At 34.6% G+C, this 17,339-nt stretch overlaps 1 long non-coding RNA gene across 1 annotated transcript in view; it reads left to right on the top strand.

Moving 5' to 3' along the window:
• Nucleotides 1–209: 209 nt before the first annotated feature.
• The window catches only part of LOC148942587 (uncharacterized), a 51,187-nt gene continuing 34,057 nt past the window's right edge, over nt 210–17,339 (top strand). The window contains exon 1 of the long non-coding RNA XR_016143082.1: nt 210–507. This is a non-coding gene — a long non-coding RNA (uncharacterized LOC148942587). The remainder of the gene's footprint in view (nt 508–17,339) is intronic.

Below are 17,339 nucleotides of genomic sequence, written 5' to 3'. Positions count from 1 at the left end.
TTAATTAGGCTCTGGCGCAAATGATCTAAAATTCAGGATGCACACTTTGATTGTCTATGGTTGATTGATTAGATTGATGAAAAATATCATATGACAATTTAAAAATTTGGAACGTGTAGTCTATAACATAACGATTCAAGCCAAAACAAAACCCGAACTTTTCGCTAGAATGACAGTGTTGTCCGAGACACATGAGAGGCACGTCAATTAAAAGAAGCAGGAGAAATAATAATATGAATCATGAGTTAGAGAGACAGAACCAGTTAGAACATCTTATCAGGACACAAGTCATACCCACATAAAGTGATCAAAGTGCCCTGGAAGACAAGAAGTGAATCTCCTGCTATCAGAGGTCCTGGATTAGTTTATCTCACTTAACTCCAGAAGCATCCAACTAGGCTTGGGTACAGTAGAATCAGCCTAAGACTGTCAGAAGTAACTCATATCTGTTCTATTTTCAATTTCATGATAAGAAAATGGGAGGTGGATGCTCAAAGTCACCTAAAGGTGTGTTAGATTAATTGTTGACCTATTCATTTGTTTAATTTGACTGTTGTTGTTGCTGTTGTTGATTATCAACATCTGTAGGAATCTGTAGGATTATCAACATCATCTCTGTTGAGATGATGTTCCTTGTTTCACACTTTTCTATTGTTTTATGATGTTGTAATGTGAAACAAACTTCACAGTTTTTTTTATTCTTATTTATTAATTTTTTAATATTCTTATTTTTTTTCTGTTAGCCTATATAGCCTATCTTAGGCTATATAAAAAAAATAATCAAACAGAAAGAAAAAAAACAGCAGGCATTTTACATCTATCAAGTATTCTCCATTGTACCCTCTTCATTTTTGATCTCTAACACAAAACATATCAACAAGGGTGTCCTGAGGCTCATTTTCTTGGTGGGGGGGGGGCAATCTTTGTAAATTTTACCAAATTGCTACCTGATTAATGATGAATTTTCTGCAGAAATCAGGATTTTGCAATATTTGACTGAATTGCTACCTGATTTATGTCAAATTTTCTGCAGAAATCAAGAATTTTGCTAAATTTTGGCCAATTTTGCAAAATTTCTGCAAAAATGTTTGCCAAATTCCAACAAGGTTAGGGAGGGGACACCCCTCAACCCCCCTCCCTTGGGATGCCCCTGCATATCAAAAATCTTTTTTTGCCACAATCCTTAGATTAATTTGAAATAACAATGTCATTATTTGTCACTAACTCAAGATCCTAGTAAAAATCACCCATTCTAGGTTACCACTTGCCTTCACAAACATCAAATACAACATCATCATTTCCAGTCTTATAATATCATCTCTGATCACTACCCCAACCTGTCCCTTTTAAGTCTTTCATGGAAGGGACACTCAATTAGGTAGTTATATACATTGTCATTCTTAAAACTACAAGCTCCATAAACAGGGCTATCAATTTTCCAAATCCTAGGTAGTCTGGCACTAATGCTTACATGACCTGCTTTATAACAGAATAACAGTTTGCAATTTGTCTATTTCTTGTTACTATAAATTTTATTATCAAAGTGGTTGTGTTTTTTTCTGGTTAAGAAGCTAATTGTGGGTTAAATCCTTCAATGTTTCAAATACCCTCTGTCTCAATCCTCCTCTGATTGCTCTAAATTCCTTATGCTCATCTCCTCTATACAATTGAGGTATTGTGCTGCCACTATTTTTGCATGTTTATAAGCCATTTTATTGTCTTGTATACCTACATGCATTGTTAGGCTATCCATGCTAGCTCAACTTTCAGTCTGTTTTGGAGCAATTTAAGGAGTGTATTATATCAACAGCTGACTTCTTGGTTTGTTATAAAGGTAAAATTCTACTTTAGTTACTTTTGGCTATCTTGGAAAGGGGTTGGGTTAGGAAAATGAAACTTTCAGGGATGGATCTACATGCTAAGGTATGTCCTGGGAAGGTACTTTGAAGTACCTACCTCCACTCCTTGCCCCCTCTATATAATGGTAAATTACTGCACATTACTAGTTGTTTTAGCTCACATTTACTATCATAATTATAAATCACTGCCTACCTTACACAACTTCAGCTTTTAACCTTGTTCATTAAAATATATTCCAAAATCCTATTTTCATTTAACAGTCCATCCCTTTGACTTATTTACTATCTAGCTGACATTGCTTATGGAACCCGTTTGTGATGTTACAACTTTGCTTATCATAACGCCTTTAACAGTAGCATGCAGATGCCATGGGGTAGAAGACAACTCTGTGTTGATAAGCCATTTAAATTTATTAATTAGGGAAAGGATTTGACAAGAGATAGACCATTAAAAAAAATCCAAATTATTTTTAGAGGACAAATTATGTTATGAGAAGATGTTTATATTTTTATAGGTCAATGCGCTCATGAAGCTTTTTAAATATTTCTGAAGCACTAATTGATCCCCCAAACTCAAAATTTTCTAAAATTCTACTTTAGAAGCTTTTTAAATATTTATATAGCACTAATAGATAGAGTGCTACAAATATCAGAATTGACTTCAGAGGACAAATTATGTTATGAGAAGATGCTGTTGAAATCCCCCTTCCTCCCAAACTCAAAATTTTACTTTAGAAACTTTTTTAAATATTTCTAAAGCACTAAGACATAGAGCACTACAAACATCAGAATCAACTTTAGAGGACAAGTTATGTCCTGGGAAGATGTTTTTGAAATACCCATTACCCATTGAAATTTTGACAAAATAACATTTACCTTAATTTTCAGTTATCAGTTTGTTTTTCTGTGGCTTTAGTTCTGAAAACGTAATTTCAGTTATTTTAGCAGAATTTTAAGCCATATCAATGTTACAAGTTATGTCATGGGAAGATGTTTTTGAAATACCCATTGAAATTTTGACAAAACAACATTTTACCTTAATTTTTAGCTATCAGTTTCTTTTTCTCTGGCTTTAGTTCTGAAAATCATTTGAGCAGAATTTTAAGCCATATCAATGTTTTATTTCCAAAATTTAGGAAATGTATTTGCATATATTTAAAACCTTATAAGTTGGGATTGAGCAAAGTTTGAAGCTGAAATAATTTTGTTATACTTCATTTAAACAGAAGATCTATTTTGCAAGGTTCCATTGCTATAACTCACAGATTTTTAAAGGTCATTCAAAGTTTTTGAAATCCTCCTTACCATTCATCCCATTCCCGCTTCATACTCTAAAATCTGGTTGATAATTTGAAATTTGAAAAGCCTTATTTTCCACAGGGGTATTTTTTTTGGGAGGGGGGGTGGATTTTCTGTGAGGGTATTTCCCATGGCGGGGTATTTTCAGTGGGGAGATATTTTCCAGCAGGTATTTGCCAAGAACCACAAATTTGATGGTATGAGTTTTATTAAAATCTTTGACTTTTAGGGGTTGTTTCCCCCTTTTACAAAACTCAGACAAATTTTTTAGACAGGCAAATTATCAACCAGATTTTAGAGTATGATTCTGTTGCAACAAAATGGTCAGCTTAGGTTAATAAGCAGGGGCACCGCAAGCAGATTGCTGACCCCCGCCCTCCCCCCCCCTGCTATCAAATCCCCTTGCAGCTAACCTTTCCATCCTTGAAAGAAAATTTTTATATAAGTTCCAGCATTTTTTACATATTTTAAATTGCGGATGTAAAAAAGAAAAGCAAAATTTTTTAACATCATAGGATTAAGCTATTTGAATATGTTTTATGTGGTTACTCAACTCAAAATGTTAAGGAGTTTCCAAAAAAAATAATCAAAACGAATATAGATTATTCGGTACTTGTGCATTATAAATAACCCACCGCTATAGACTGTACAAGGAAACCAGACAAACAGGTATTTGTTAGACAAATAAACCAGACAAACGGGTATTTGTTAGACAAATAAACCAGACAAACAGGTATTTGTTAGAGAAAGACATAAAACATAATAACTGAAATTGCGTTTTCAGAACTAAAGCAAGGGAAAAAGAAACTGATAACTGAAAATTAAGGTAAAATGTTGTTTTGTCAAAATTTCAATGGGTAATGGGTATTTCAAAAACATCTTTCCATGACATAACTTGTCCACTAAAGTTGATTCTGATGTTTGTAGCGCTCTATGTCTTAGCGCTTTAGAAATATTTAAAAAAGCTTCTAAAGTGGAGTTTAGGAGAATTTTGAGTTTGAGGTGAAGGGGGATTTAAAAAAAAATTTGAGTTTTGGGGGAAGGGGAAATTATTGTAGAATTAATTTGGCCTCTAAAGTCAATTCTGATGTTTGTAGGGCACTATCTATTAGTGCCTTAGAAATATTTAAAAAGCTTCTAGAGTAGAATTTGGAAAATTTTAAATTTAGGGCAAAGGGGGATTTCAAGAACATCGTATCATGGAATAACTTGTCCTCAGAAACCGATTCTGATGTTTGTAGGGCTTTATGTCTTAGCTATTTAGAAATATTTAATACAGCTTTTAAAGTAGAATTTTGGAAAATTTTGAGTTTGGGGGGAAGGGGGAATGATTGTAGAATTAATTTGGCCTCTAAAGTTGATTCTGATATTTTTAGTGCGCTATCTATTAGTGCTTTGGAAATATTTAAAAAGCTTCTAGAGTAGAATTTTAGAAAATTTTGAGTTTGGGGGGAAGGGGGATTTCAAAAACATCTCCCCATGACATAACTTGTCCTCTAAAGTCGATTCTGATGTTTCTAGCACTCTATGTCTTAGCGGTTTAGAAATATTTAAAAAAGCTTCTAAAGTAGAATTTGGAAAAATTTTGTGTTTTGGGCAAAGGGGGATTCCAAAAACATCTTCCCAGGACATAAATTGTCCTCTAAAGTCGATTCTGATGTTTGAGTGCTCTATGTCTTGGCGCTTTAGAAATATTTAAAAAAGCTTCTAAAGTAGAATTTTGGAAAATTTTGATTTTAGGGCAAAGGGGGATTTCAAAAAAATTTTGAGTTTGGGGGAAATATTTAAAAAAGCTTCTAAAGTAGAATTATGGAAAATTTTGAGTTTGGGGGGAAGGGGGATTTCAAGAACATCTTCCCATAACATAATTTGTCCTCTAAAGTTAGTTGATTCTGATGTTTGTAGTGCTCTATGTCTTAGCGCTTTAGAAATATTTAAAAAAGCTTCTAAAGTAAAATTTTGGAAAATTTTGAGTTTGGGGGGAAGGGGGATTTCAAAAACATCTTCCCATAACATAATTTGTCTTCTGAAGCCGATTCCAATATTTGTAGCGCTCTATCTATTAGTGCTTTAGAAATATTTAAAAAGGTTCTTAAGTAGAATTTTATAAATTTTTGAGTTTGGGGAGGGGGGTTTTCAAAAACATCTTCCCATGACATAACTTGTCCTTTAAAGTCAATTCTGATATTTTTATCGCTCTATAAATTAGTGCTTTATAAATATTTAAAAAGCTTCTAAAGTAGAATTTTAGAAAATTTTGAGTTTGGGGGAAGGGGGATTTTAAAAACCTCTTCCTGTGATATAACGTGTCCTCTGAAGTCGATTCTGATGCTTTTAGCACTCTATCTATAAGTGCTTTACAAATATTTTAAAAGCTTCTAAAGTAGAGTTTTTGAAAATTTTGAGTTTGGGGGGAAGGGGGATTTCAAAAACATCTTCCCATGACATAACTTGTCCTCTAAAGTCGATTCTGATCTTTGTAGCGCTCTATGTCTTAGCGCTTTATAAATATTTAAAAAGCTTCTTAAGTAGAATTTTGGAAAATTTTGAGTTTGGGGCAAAGGGGGATTTCAAAAACATCTTCCCATGACATAAATTGTCCTCTAGAGTCGATTCTGATGTTTGTAGCGCTCTATGTCTTAGCGCTTTAGAAATGTTTAAAAAAGCCTCTAAAGTAGAATTTTGGAAAATTTTGAGTTTGGGGCAAAGCAGGATTTCAAAAACATCTTCCCATGGCATAACTTGTCCTCTAAAGTCGATTCTGAGGTTTGTTGCGCTCTATGTCCTGGCACTTTAGAAATATTTAAAAAAGTTATAAAGTATAATCTTGGAAAATTGAGTTTGAGGCACAGGGGGATTTCGAAAAAATTTTGAGTTTGGGAGGAAGGGGGAACTATTGTAGAACTAATTTGGCCCCTAAAGTCAATTATGATGTTTTTACCGTGCTATTTGTTAGTGCTTTGGACATATTTAAAAAGCTTCTAGAGTGGAATTTTAGAAAATTTTGAGTTTGGGGGGAAGGGGGATTTCAAAAACATCTTCACATGACATAAATTGTCCTCTAAAGTTGATTCTGATGTTTGTAGTGCTCTATGTCTTAGCGCTTTAGAAATATTTAAAAAATCTTCTAAAGTAGAATTTTTGAAAATTTTGAGTTTGGGGCAAAGGGGGATTTCAAATAAATTTTGAGTTTTGCGGGAAGGGGGAATTATTTTAGAATTAATTTGGCCTCTAATGTCGATTCTGATGTTTTTAGCGCGCTATCTGTTAGTGCTTTGGAAATATTTAAAAAGCTTCTAGAGTAGAATTTTAGAAAATTTTGAGTTCGGGGGGAAGGGAGATTTTAAAAACATCTTCCAATGACATAAATTGTCCTCTATAGTTGATTCTAATGTTTGTAGGACTCCATGACTTAGCTATTTAGAAATATTTAAAAAAACTTCTAAAGTAGAATTTTGGAAAATTTTGAGTTTGGGGGGAAGGGGGAATTATTGTAGAATTAATTTGGCCTCTAAAGTTGATTCTGATATTTTTAGCGCGCTATCTATTAGTGCTTTGGAAATATTTAAAAAGCTTCTAGAGCAGAATTTTAGAAAATTTTTGTGTTTGGGGGGAAGCGGGATTTCAAAAACATCTCCCCATGACATAACTTGTCCTCTAAAATCGATTCTGATGTTTGTAGCGCTCTATCTCTTAGCGCTTTAGAAATATTTAAAAAAGCTTCTAAAGTAGAATTTGGAAAAATTTTGTGTTTTGGGCAAAGGGGGATTCCAAAAACATCTTCCCAGGACATAAATTGTCCTCTAAAGTCGATTCTGATGTTTGAGTGCTCTATGTCTTGGCGCTTTAGAAATATTTAAAAAAGCTTCTAAAGTAGAATTTTGGAAAATTTTGATTTTAGGGCAAAGGGGGATTTCAAAAAAATTTTGAGTTTGGGGGAAATATTTAAAAAAGTTTCTAAACTAGTATTATTGAAAATTTTTAGTTTGGGGGGAAGGGGGATTTCCAAAATACATTCCCACAACATAATTTGTCCTCTAAAGTTGATTCTGATGTTTGTAGTGCTGAGCTTCTTTGTACTTCAGAAATATTTTAAAAAGCTTTTGATTTAGAACTTTAAAAAATTTTGTGTTTGAGGGGACGGGGGATTTTAAGAACATTTTCCCATGACATAATTTGTCCTCTGAAGTCGATTCCAATATTTGTAGCGCTCTATCTATTAGTGCTTTAGAAATATTTAAAAAGCTTCTTAAGTAGAATTTTAGGCATTTTTGAGTTTTGGGGAGGGGGGATTTCAAAAACATCTTCCCATGACATAAATTGTCCTCTAAAGTCAATTGTGATGTTTGTATCGCTATATATATTAGTGCTTTAGAAATATTCAAAAAGCTTCTAAAGTAGAATTTTGGAAAATTTTGAGTTTGGGGGAAGGGGGATTTTAAAAACCTCTTCCTGTGATATAACGTGTCTTCTAAAGTCAATTCTGATGCTTTTAGCACTCTATCTATAAGTGCTTTACAAATATTTAAAAAACTTCTAAAGAAGAATTTTGGAAAATTTTGAGTTTGGGGGGAGGGGGGATTTCAAAAACATCTTCCCATGACATAAATTGTCCTCTAAAGTCGATTCTGATGTTTCTAGCGCTCTATGACTTAGCGCTTTAGAAATATTTAAAAATCTTCTTAAGTATAATTTTGGAAAATTTTGAGTTTGGGGCAAAGGGGGATTTCAAAAACATCTTCCCATGACGTAAATTGTCCTCTAAAGTCGATTCTGATGTTTGTAGCGCTCTATGTCTTAGCGCTTTAGAAATATTTAAAAAAGCTTCTAAAGTAGAATTTTGGAAAATTTTGAGTTTGGGGCAAAGCAGGATTTCAAAAACATCTTCCCATGACATAAATTGTCCTCTAAAGTTGATTCTGATGTTTGTAGTGCTCTATGTCTTAGCACTTTAGAAATATTTAATAAAGCTTCTAAAGTAGAATTTTGGAAAATTATTAGTTTGGGGCAAAGGGGGATTTCGAAAAAATTTTGAGTTTGGGGGGAAGGGGGAATTATTGTAGAATTAATTTGGCCTCTGAAGTCGATTCTGATGTTTTTACCGCGCTATCTATTAGTGCTTTGGAAATATTTAAAAAGCTTCTAGAGCAGAATTTTTGAAAATTTTGAGTTTGGGGGGAAGGGGGATTTCAAAAACATCTTCCCATGACATAAATTGTCCTCTAAAGTCGATTCTGATGTTTGTAGCGCTCTATGTCTTAGCGCTTTAGAAATACTTAAAAAAGCTTCTAAAGTAGAATTTTGGAAATTTTTGAGTTTGGGGCAAAGGGGGATTTCAAAAAAATTTTGAGTTTGGCGGGAAGGGGGAATTATTTTAGAATTAATTTGGCCTCTAATGTCGATTCTGCTGTTTTTAGCGCGCTATCTGTTAGTGCTTTGGAAATATTTAAAAAGCTTCTAGAGTAGAATTTTAGAAAAGTTTGAGTTCGGGGGGAAGGGAGATTTTAAAAACATCTTCCCATGACATAAATTGTCCTCTAAAGTCGATTCTGATGTTTGTAGCGCTCTATGTCTTAGTGTTATAGAAATACTAAAAAAAACAGCCAAAGTAGAATTTTGGAAAATTTTGAGTTTTGGGGGAGGGGGGTTTTCAAATACCTATTCACATAATATAATCTGTCCTGTTTAGTCGATTCTGGTATTTTTAGTGATATATGTATTAGTGATTTTGATATATTTAAAAAAAGACTCTTAAGTAGAAATTTGGAAAATTATAAGTTAGGGGTAACGGGGGATTTCAAAAATAGCCTCTCATAGCATAAACTACCCTCTGAAGTCGATTCTGATATTTTTAGTACTCTATCTATTAGTGCTTTAGAAATATTTAAAAAGCTTCTTAAGTAGAATTTTAGAAATTTTTTAGTTTTGGGGAGGGGGGATTTCAAAAATATCTTCCAATGACATAACTTGTCTTCTAAAGTCAATTCTGATGTTTTTAGCGCTCTATCAATTAGTGCTTCAGAAATATTTAAAAAGCTTCATGAGTGCATGGACCTATAAAAATAAAAACATCTCCTCATAACATAATTTGTCCTCTAAAAACAATTTGGATTTTTTTTTTTTACTGGTCTATCTCTTGTCAAATCCTTTCCCTAATTAATAAAGTTTAAATGGCTTATCAGCACAGAGTTGTCTTCTACCCCATGGCACCTGCATGCTACTGTTAAAGGGGTTATGATAACCAAAGTTGGGACATCACAAACAGGTTCCATAAGAAAAGTCACCTATATAGTATATAATTTAAATCGATGGACTGTCAAATGAAAATGAGAGTTTGGAATAGGCTATAATTCAATAAACAAGGTTAAAAGCTGAACCTGTGTAAGGTAAGCAATGATTTTTTAATTATGATAGCAACAGAGAATGAAATGTGAGTTAAAACAACTAGTAATGCACGGTACTTTACCATTATATAGAGGGAGGAGGAGTGGAGGTAGGTACTTCAAAGTACCTTCCCGGGACATACCTTAGCATGTAGACCCATCCCTGAAAGTTTCATTTTCCTAACCCAACCCCTTTCCAAGATAGCCAAAAGTAACTAAAGTAGAATTTTACCGAAAATTTTGTAAGCTCAGTATTGCAGCTTTTGAGTCACACCAAATAGCAAATTTTCTTACATTTTTACCCTCCCTGTCATCTTCTGGATTAAATTGAGTGCTAACTCTGTTGCTTTAATTTTTGTCTTCAAGTACTCTTGAGTGGCATCTTAGAGAGATGGATACCACTAAGTTTTTCTAAGGGACAATGGCTGCAGCCCCCACTGATGTTCCTTCTATTTAGGATCCACCAGTATATATTAGACATAAATTTAGAAATTTTTCTCTAACAAGTTTAATAGTCTGTTGGGCTCGATAGCATTTTTCCACAACTCTGAAAGGAAGCTCACACCAAATTAGCCTGCCACTCTCAAGGCTCTTCCAAAAGTCTATTGATGCCAAAGTCATACCCTTGGACTGGAAAGTTGCCCATATTTTGTCAATACATAAAGGAGGTGATAGGACCAAAGCTGCCAATTATTGACCAATCAGTATTATCTCTGCTGTTGGGAAAATCCTCAAAAGCATTGTAAATGCTACCATTCTCAAACATTTGGCCACAAATAATCTTCTATCAAAACACCAACACGGATTCCGACCAGGTAGATCAGTTGAAAACAAATCTGATTGACTCATACAATTATATAACTGAGCTCCTTGACCAAAGTCTCCCAGTTGATATGGTTCTGCTAGACTCTGCTAAAGCCTTTAATAAAGTCTGTCATCAAAGGCTCCTGCTGCAACTGAAGGCAATTGGTATTGAAGAGGGTGTGGCGGACTGGATTATGTCCTTCTTGAAGGAAGAAAGCAGCAGGTCAGAGTTTTTGGTGAAGGTGTCACAGCTTTCTATTCTGAAAGCTCTTAAGTGGAAGTCAATAGCAGAGGTCTTAAGTGGGGTGCCTCAAGGAACTGTTTTGGAACCTACACTTTTCAACATCTACATTAACAATATTCCAAAAACATGACTAAGAAATTTAGCCTATATGCTGACAACTCAAAACTTATTGGTCCTATTGACACACAGCAGGGTGAAGCCTCAATAATGTCAGACCTGGATTGCTTTTGCAAATGGGCCAATATATGGAGACACAAGTTTAATGTTGAAAAGTGTAAGGTTCTACATTTTGGAAGAAATAACCCATGATGTCAATATTCAATGTTGCCAATTCTGGTGAGAGACAACTAATTTCTGAGAGTACCTCAGATAGAGATCTGGGGGGTTGTTGTGGATGAAGACCTCAAATTCAACTGCCACACCTGAGCTGCAGTAGCAGGGGCTAACAAGACTGTTATAACTCTATAAAAGCCTGGTGAGGCCTAGATTGGAGTATGGAATGTGCATTGCCATGCTGATTAATAAAACAAACCAGATGGCTCTTCAATCTGTTCAGAGATGGGCAACTAAATGATTAAAGGGTCTCAAGGATAAGGAGTATGGATGTCAACTGCAGAGCTCAAAGCTACCAACTCTATAAAACTCTATAAAAGCCTGGTGAGGCCTAGATTGGAGTATGGAATGTGCATTGCCATGCTGATTAATAAAACAAACCAGATGGCTCTTCAATCTGTTCAGAGATGGGCAACTAAATGCTTAAAGGGCCTCAAGGATAAGGAGTATGGATGTCAACTGCAGAGCTCAAAGCTACCAACTCTGACATACCATCAACACAGAGGCAATATGGTAATGACCTATAAATTGCTACAGTCTGGTAACAAAGATATGTTTCAACCTGCCCAGTCTTCAAGTACCAGAGGTCATTCAGCAAAGCTGTTCTGCAAGCATGTCAAGACAAGAAAAAGAAACAATATCTTCTACAATTAAATCTTAAATCTGTGGAATGGCCTAAGTGAGATGATGTGGGATCTACAACAAATTGATAGCTTCAAATCAAATCTTGACAAGGACTGGGCAACAAAACCATGACTCACTCAATGGGATGCTGCAGATGTCCTGCAGCCCCATCATCTGTAACTTTCATGCACTGGATGTGTCCATATTGTGATTTAAGGTAATAAATTCTATGTTTGTAAATAATAGATTCTCTAATTTTGGTTATTTCTTGTATGATGTAAGTTATTTGCATCAAGATCCATGGTGGGGTTTCTTGTATTGTAACATTCTAAATTCAGACCTTCTTCTCTCATCAGTGTTTCTGCTTTCTCTAATAGGTTGAGATGTTTCCTTAGCCTATTCGTGTTCATGGTGTGAAATAGTCCACATTTAACAATATTTTTCTTGATCAGGGGATTTTTATCTGATGTCCCTAGTCTTTAAATATATTTTAGGAATAGTGTATCTATTCTTGTTGACAGTTGTTCTATACCAGATTCAGTTTATAAGAAGGGAATTGGTGCAGTCTGTTTTGCTCCAAAAGCAATGTTAATTGCTGTGTTTTCATACAACTTCTAGATTATTTAGCTGACCTTAATTTGCGCTGCCATATATAATGGCCCTATATTCACTCTTTGGTTGTATATACTTGACATAAAATTATCACTTTACTGCTGGATTAGCTCCATACCTTCTCCCTGCCATCATTTTCATCAGGTGTGTCTTTTGAAGGCATGAGAGTTTCAGATCTTCAATATGTTTAGGAAACCTCACCTTACTGTCCAGTATTATCCCCAGAACTTTGTATTCTTGTACTATTTATAAATATTCTCCATAAAATCCCAAAAAAGGTTGTCTGGTTTTTCTTCTCTGTGTTATTACCATGGCTTTCACTTTGGATGGTTTGAATGTTATATTTAGAGTACTTGCCCATGTTTCTATTTGGAGAAGTATTTGCTGGGCTTCTTTTTCAGCTTCCTCTAAGGTATCCTAGACAGTCCAAGCCTTGTTGTCATCAGCAACAATCCAGCCATGTAATATGTTATCTTTAACAGGAATCCCATGTTCACTTTTGTTGTAATAATCAGGACCAAGGATGCTTCCTTGTGGAACTCCTCTTTTAATTTGAACCTTATTTTCTGATTTTGACTCTCCAACAAGTACAGCAACTTTTCTACCAGACATATATTCTATTGAAAACTTCATCAATTTGTCTTTGTAAGTCCATTTCTGCTGCTGATGGTCCTTGATCTGAGCAATATTCTTTCTATGAGGCTGAATTCTCTCAACCAGACCCCCAACTTTAACACAAATATTCTGAAGAGCTCAACCAATTTTTTTATGCATTCTCTGACTCTGATTTTACAGTGTATGTTATATCCATGGCTTATGCTATTATGCACCTTAAGCCAAAGATGTCATGAGACATAGATGTAATTCATGATCTACATATCAAAAATGTTGGTCCTTTGCTTTTAGAAATCTCATGTTACTGGTAGAGACAATTTTACACAAGGCTTGGTTCCATCAATAATCTGCATGGGAGATCTTTCTCATATTCCAAAAAAGTAAAAAAATTCCATTCAATATTCATCTTTCTGGCCCATAACTATATCAACCAGTTTATGCAAGCTTTGTGAACTACTGTTTATAAAAGAGCTTTAAGAAAAATGTTACATGCTTCCACATCAATTTAACTTGCAACATAGCATTGGATGTGCAGGCACCCTTGCAGTTGTTACTAATGCTCTGCTTGATTCTTCTTGTACAGATAGTTCACTCGCCTTGGCAAGTCATAATGTTCACCACGCCTTTGGCTCCCTGATCCACCCCCTTATGCTTTTAAAGGCTGTTATAAGAGGAGTAAATCCGGCTATCATTGGATCTCCTAGGGGGTTTGTATGCTAAGCTACGAATCCATCTTAAAATTCCTCTTAAGCGAGATGAAATGACAAGGCCACTGGATAGAGCTGTACCAGTTAAGAGAGAGTCAGGCAAGGTGCAATTGCCTCACCTTGTTATTTCAATGATTATGTCCTCAAAGCTCAGGACCAGTGTGAGATGTCTTGTGTTTTCTCTGGCCTCAATATCTCCTTAGTCACTTATGCTGATGACATTTTTAACATTAGCCAAACTTCAGACAAAATTTCTGAAACTTTCCAAAAATGCAAGCAGAATCTTGTCTTGAATTTCACACTGTAAAGTCTGATGTCATGCTTTTTAACTGGAAAGATCCACTTCCTCATGAAATTGTACTCGGGAATTCAAAGATCTGCCTGTCTGACCAAATCGTTTATCTTGTATTCCCATTGGAAATACCATTTCTCATACTCGTCATCTCCTAACAGAAGTCATCAAACGCCGCATATCAGCTTTCTATGCTTCCATAGTCTCTGCTAAGCTTCGTTTCAATCGCTGTTATCTGGCAACGCTGTACAAAACTGTTGCACTCCCCCACATCCTCTATATTGCACCCTTCTGGAAGATTCTTACAAATGTTGATAAATTAAAAATCTGCTCCACTTTTTTCTGTTTCGCAAAATACCTACTAAGATATTCAACTTAGACACACAATTCCAAGCTCATCAACAATCTTCACATAGTAGATCCTGCTATAGCTGTTGCTAAACTTATGGAGAAGTACAACCACAAGATTTCAAGACATGCATGGAACCAACTTCTTCAACTATAGTTACCTTGTCGTAGTTGCATAGTGATATTTTGCTTTTGTTTTGTTTTTTCCCTTTGTTGTTTTCTTTTTGTACAAAGATGGGTTTTCAAATAATGATAATAATTTAATATCTGTTGGTGGACAGCGTTGTCAAATTCACCTTAATATCTAGAAATATTAGGGTCATGACTTTTCGGTTATTTAATGCACTAAGTGCATCTCTCAATATGTTTAGAATACTATCGGTTGTGCTTCTACCTTATTAGAATCTATTTTGAATGTCTTGAAATATTTGTGTCTTCTCCATAATTTAAATCAACCTTTTTTTGACCAGTCTTTCATAAATCTGTCCAACAACTGGTAGTAATGTTATAAATCAGTGGTTTCCTGCTAAATTGTTTTTACCAGGTTTTGTACCATTGCTGCTATGCCTTTTTTCCATCAGTCTGGAAATCTTCTCTTACCCATAGCATGTTAATAATCTTTAAAAATTCTTGTTTCCATATAATTGCAAGATTTTTCAATAATGCTGGCTGGACTCTATCATGCCCTAGGCTGTTTCTGGAACTTTATTTAACACACCTTCTAATTCCTCTTCTGTGAAAGGTAAGTTATATGGTTCATTACTTTCCTCCTCTGCTAGTTTTTTGGCTTTAGCAAATACTTTAGAGTGTAGGTCTGTCTTTATAAATGGATCCTCTTTGCCTATGGTCTATCTTAGGTGCCCAACTCCTGCTTCAACCTTTTTCCTGTCATCAGTTATTAGCTCTTAGTTAAATTGCACTGCAGTGTTTGGACTTGGAGGGTTGCTTTTACTGCTCATTCTTTTAATAAATTAATTTAAAAAACTTTTTCTACAAGACAAGTTTTTCAAAGAAAACTAAAGAGCTCCAAGAAGCCAAGAATGAGCAAAAATAAAGTCAAATAATCTTCCAAGCATAAAACTACCACAAATCACTATCAATTAGATAAATGAAACTCAAAACGAACAGAAATTACAATAAATAACCAATTCAAACTCAACACGAGGAAAAATTAACATGAGTAGGGCTTATAACCCCCATGTCTTCTCAAGATTAAATTAAAAATAACAAGTTTTTTTTAACTTAAAGTAAGGAGCAACATTAAAACTTAAAACAAACAGAAATTATTCCGTATATGAAAGGGGCTGTCCCCTCCAAAACGGCTCGCTCTTTACGCTAAAGTTTTTTATTGTTTAAAAAAAATAGAGTTGTGAGAAAGAGTCTAACTTTAGCGTAAAGAGCGAGGCGTTGAGGAGTTGAGCGAGCCCCTTTCATATATGGAATAGTTTCTGTTCGTTTTAAGTTTTAGTGTTCCTCCTTACTTTCAGTTTAAAAAACTTGTTTTTTTTTATTTAATTACCTAAAGATTGTTTTATTGTCATTTTTTGAGTGTCTTGCATACTTGATAGAATTGTACTTGTACGGATAAAACGATCTGTTTTATCACCTTTCTCGTGTGCTTATCCTCATTATATGTATTTAATTGATACTTGAAACAAAACTATTTTGGAATTATTTTATTTACTTTGCACTTTTCTAAAAACTTTTGTTGCGTAATTATATTGGCATGTTTTTTTGCTAAATTCAAAAATAATAAAATTGAATTGGTCTTTTGCCACCCGTGGGCTATACGTAAATAATTTCTTAGAGCACACTGCTTTTTTATTTATGAAACTGTTTTTTTTATTTCATTTTTGAACGTTTTCGAATTATTGGAGTTTTGATTTTGGCTCACCATACATGAATAATTATAAAAAAAATTGAATATTAATTTTACTTTTATTTGATTAAATCGCTTTCTTGAAAGTGGTTTAATTTTATTTATGAACGTTTTTATTAGTAATAAATATACGTAACTTACGAATTAACTTACGTAATGAATTTCTATATTCATATATTTGTAATACGTATATTAGGGGGTTCGCCCCCTAGTCAATACCTCGCTCTTTACGCTAAAGTTCGAATTTTGTTCCAATTCTTTAAAAATGGCCCCTTAATCACAATGGCCGTTAATTAGAATAAACAGCTCTTATGAAAATACTGGAAAATCTTTGGCTTAAAGAGCGAGATATTGAATAGGGGCCAAACCCAATCATATACTTAATAATTTCTGTTCGTTTTAAGTTTTGATGTGGCTCCTTACTTTCAGTTGAAAAACTTGTTAGTTTTTTTTATTTAATTTCTGATCGTTTTTTAAATAATGCTGGGAAATACGGCACCCCCTTCATGGTAGTATCCCTTGACTATTGAAAACTTCCTCCATGGAACGATCCCCCCGCGTACCCCCCGCCCCTCCTCACTGCCAGAAGAAAATCCCCGTTGAAAGTGTCTATATAATTTCCGATAATCCATACTAAATGTAAACATTGGGTAAAGTTCATAACTTTCAGCCCTCTCCCCGGGAACTTTGGGGGATTAAGTTATCCTAAAAGACATATTTATTATATTTTCGACCATGCTGAACATAATGGCTATCTACAAATTTTGATTGGGTGACTTTGGGAAAAAATGAGCGTGGGAGAGGGCCTAGTTGCCCTCCATTTTTTGGTCACTTAAAAACGACACTAGAACTTCTAATTTCCGTTCGAATGAGCCCTCCTACGATATTCTAGGACCACTGGGTCTATACGATCACCCCTGGGAAAAAAAAACAACGAATAAACATGCATCCATGATCTTTCTTCTGGCAAAAAATACAAAAGTCCACATTTTTGCAGATAGGAGCTTGAAACCTCTGGTTCGCTGATACGCTGAATCTGATGGTGTGATTCTCATTAAGGCTCTATAGCTTTTAGGGGGTCTTTCCCCCTGTTTTCAAAAATCAGCCAAATTTTTTCAGGTTTGTAACTTTTGATGGGTAAGAATAAACTTGATGGAAGTGATATATTTGAAATCAGTATGAAAATCTGATTCTTTTGATGTATCTATTGGTATCGAAATCCCGTTTTTAGAGTTTCGGTTACTATTGAGCCGGGTTGCTCCTTACTTACAGTTCGTTACCACGAAATGTTTGACCAGAACACAATTTGCACTTTACTGAAAAAAAATAACAAATGACCA

The sequence above is a fragment of the Artemia sp. Qi Xiang Cuo genome, chromosome 16 (assembly GCF_049724085.1).
Source record: "Artemia sp. Qi Xiang Cuo chromosome 16, ASM4972408v1, whole genome shotgun sequence".
Lineage (NCBI taxonomy): Eukaryota > Metazoa > Arthropoda > Branchiopoda > Anostraca > Artemiidae > Artemia > Artemia sp. Qi Xiang Cuo.
This window is presented reverse-complemented; position numbering and strand designations above follow the sequence as displayed.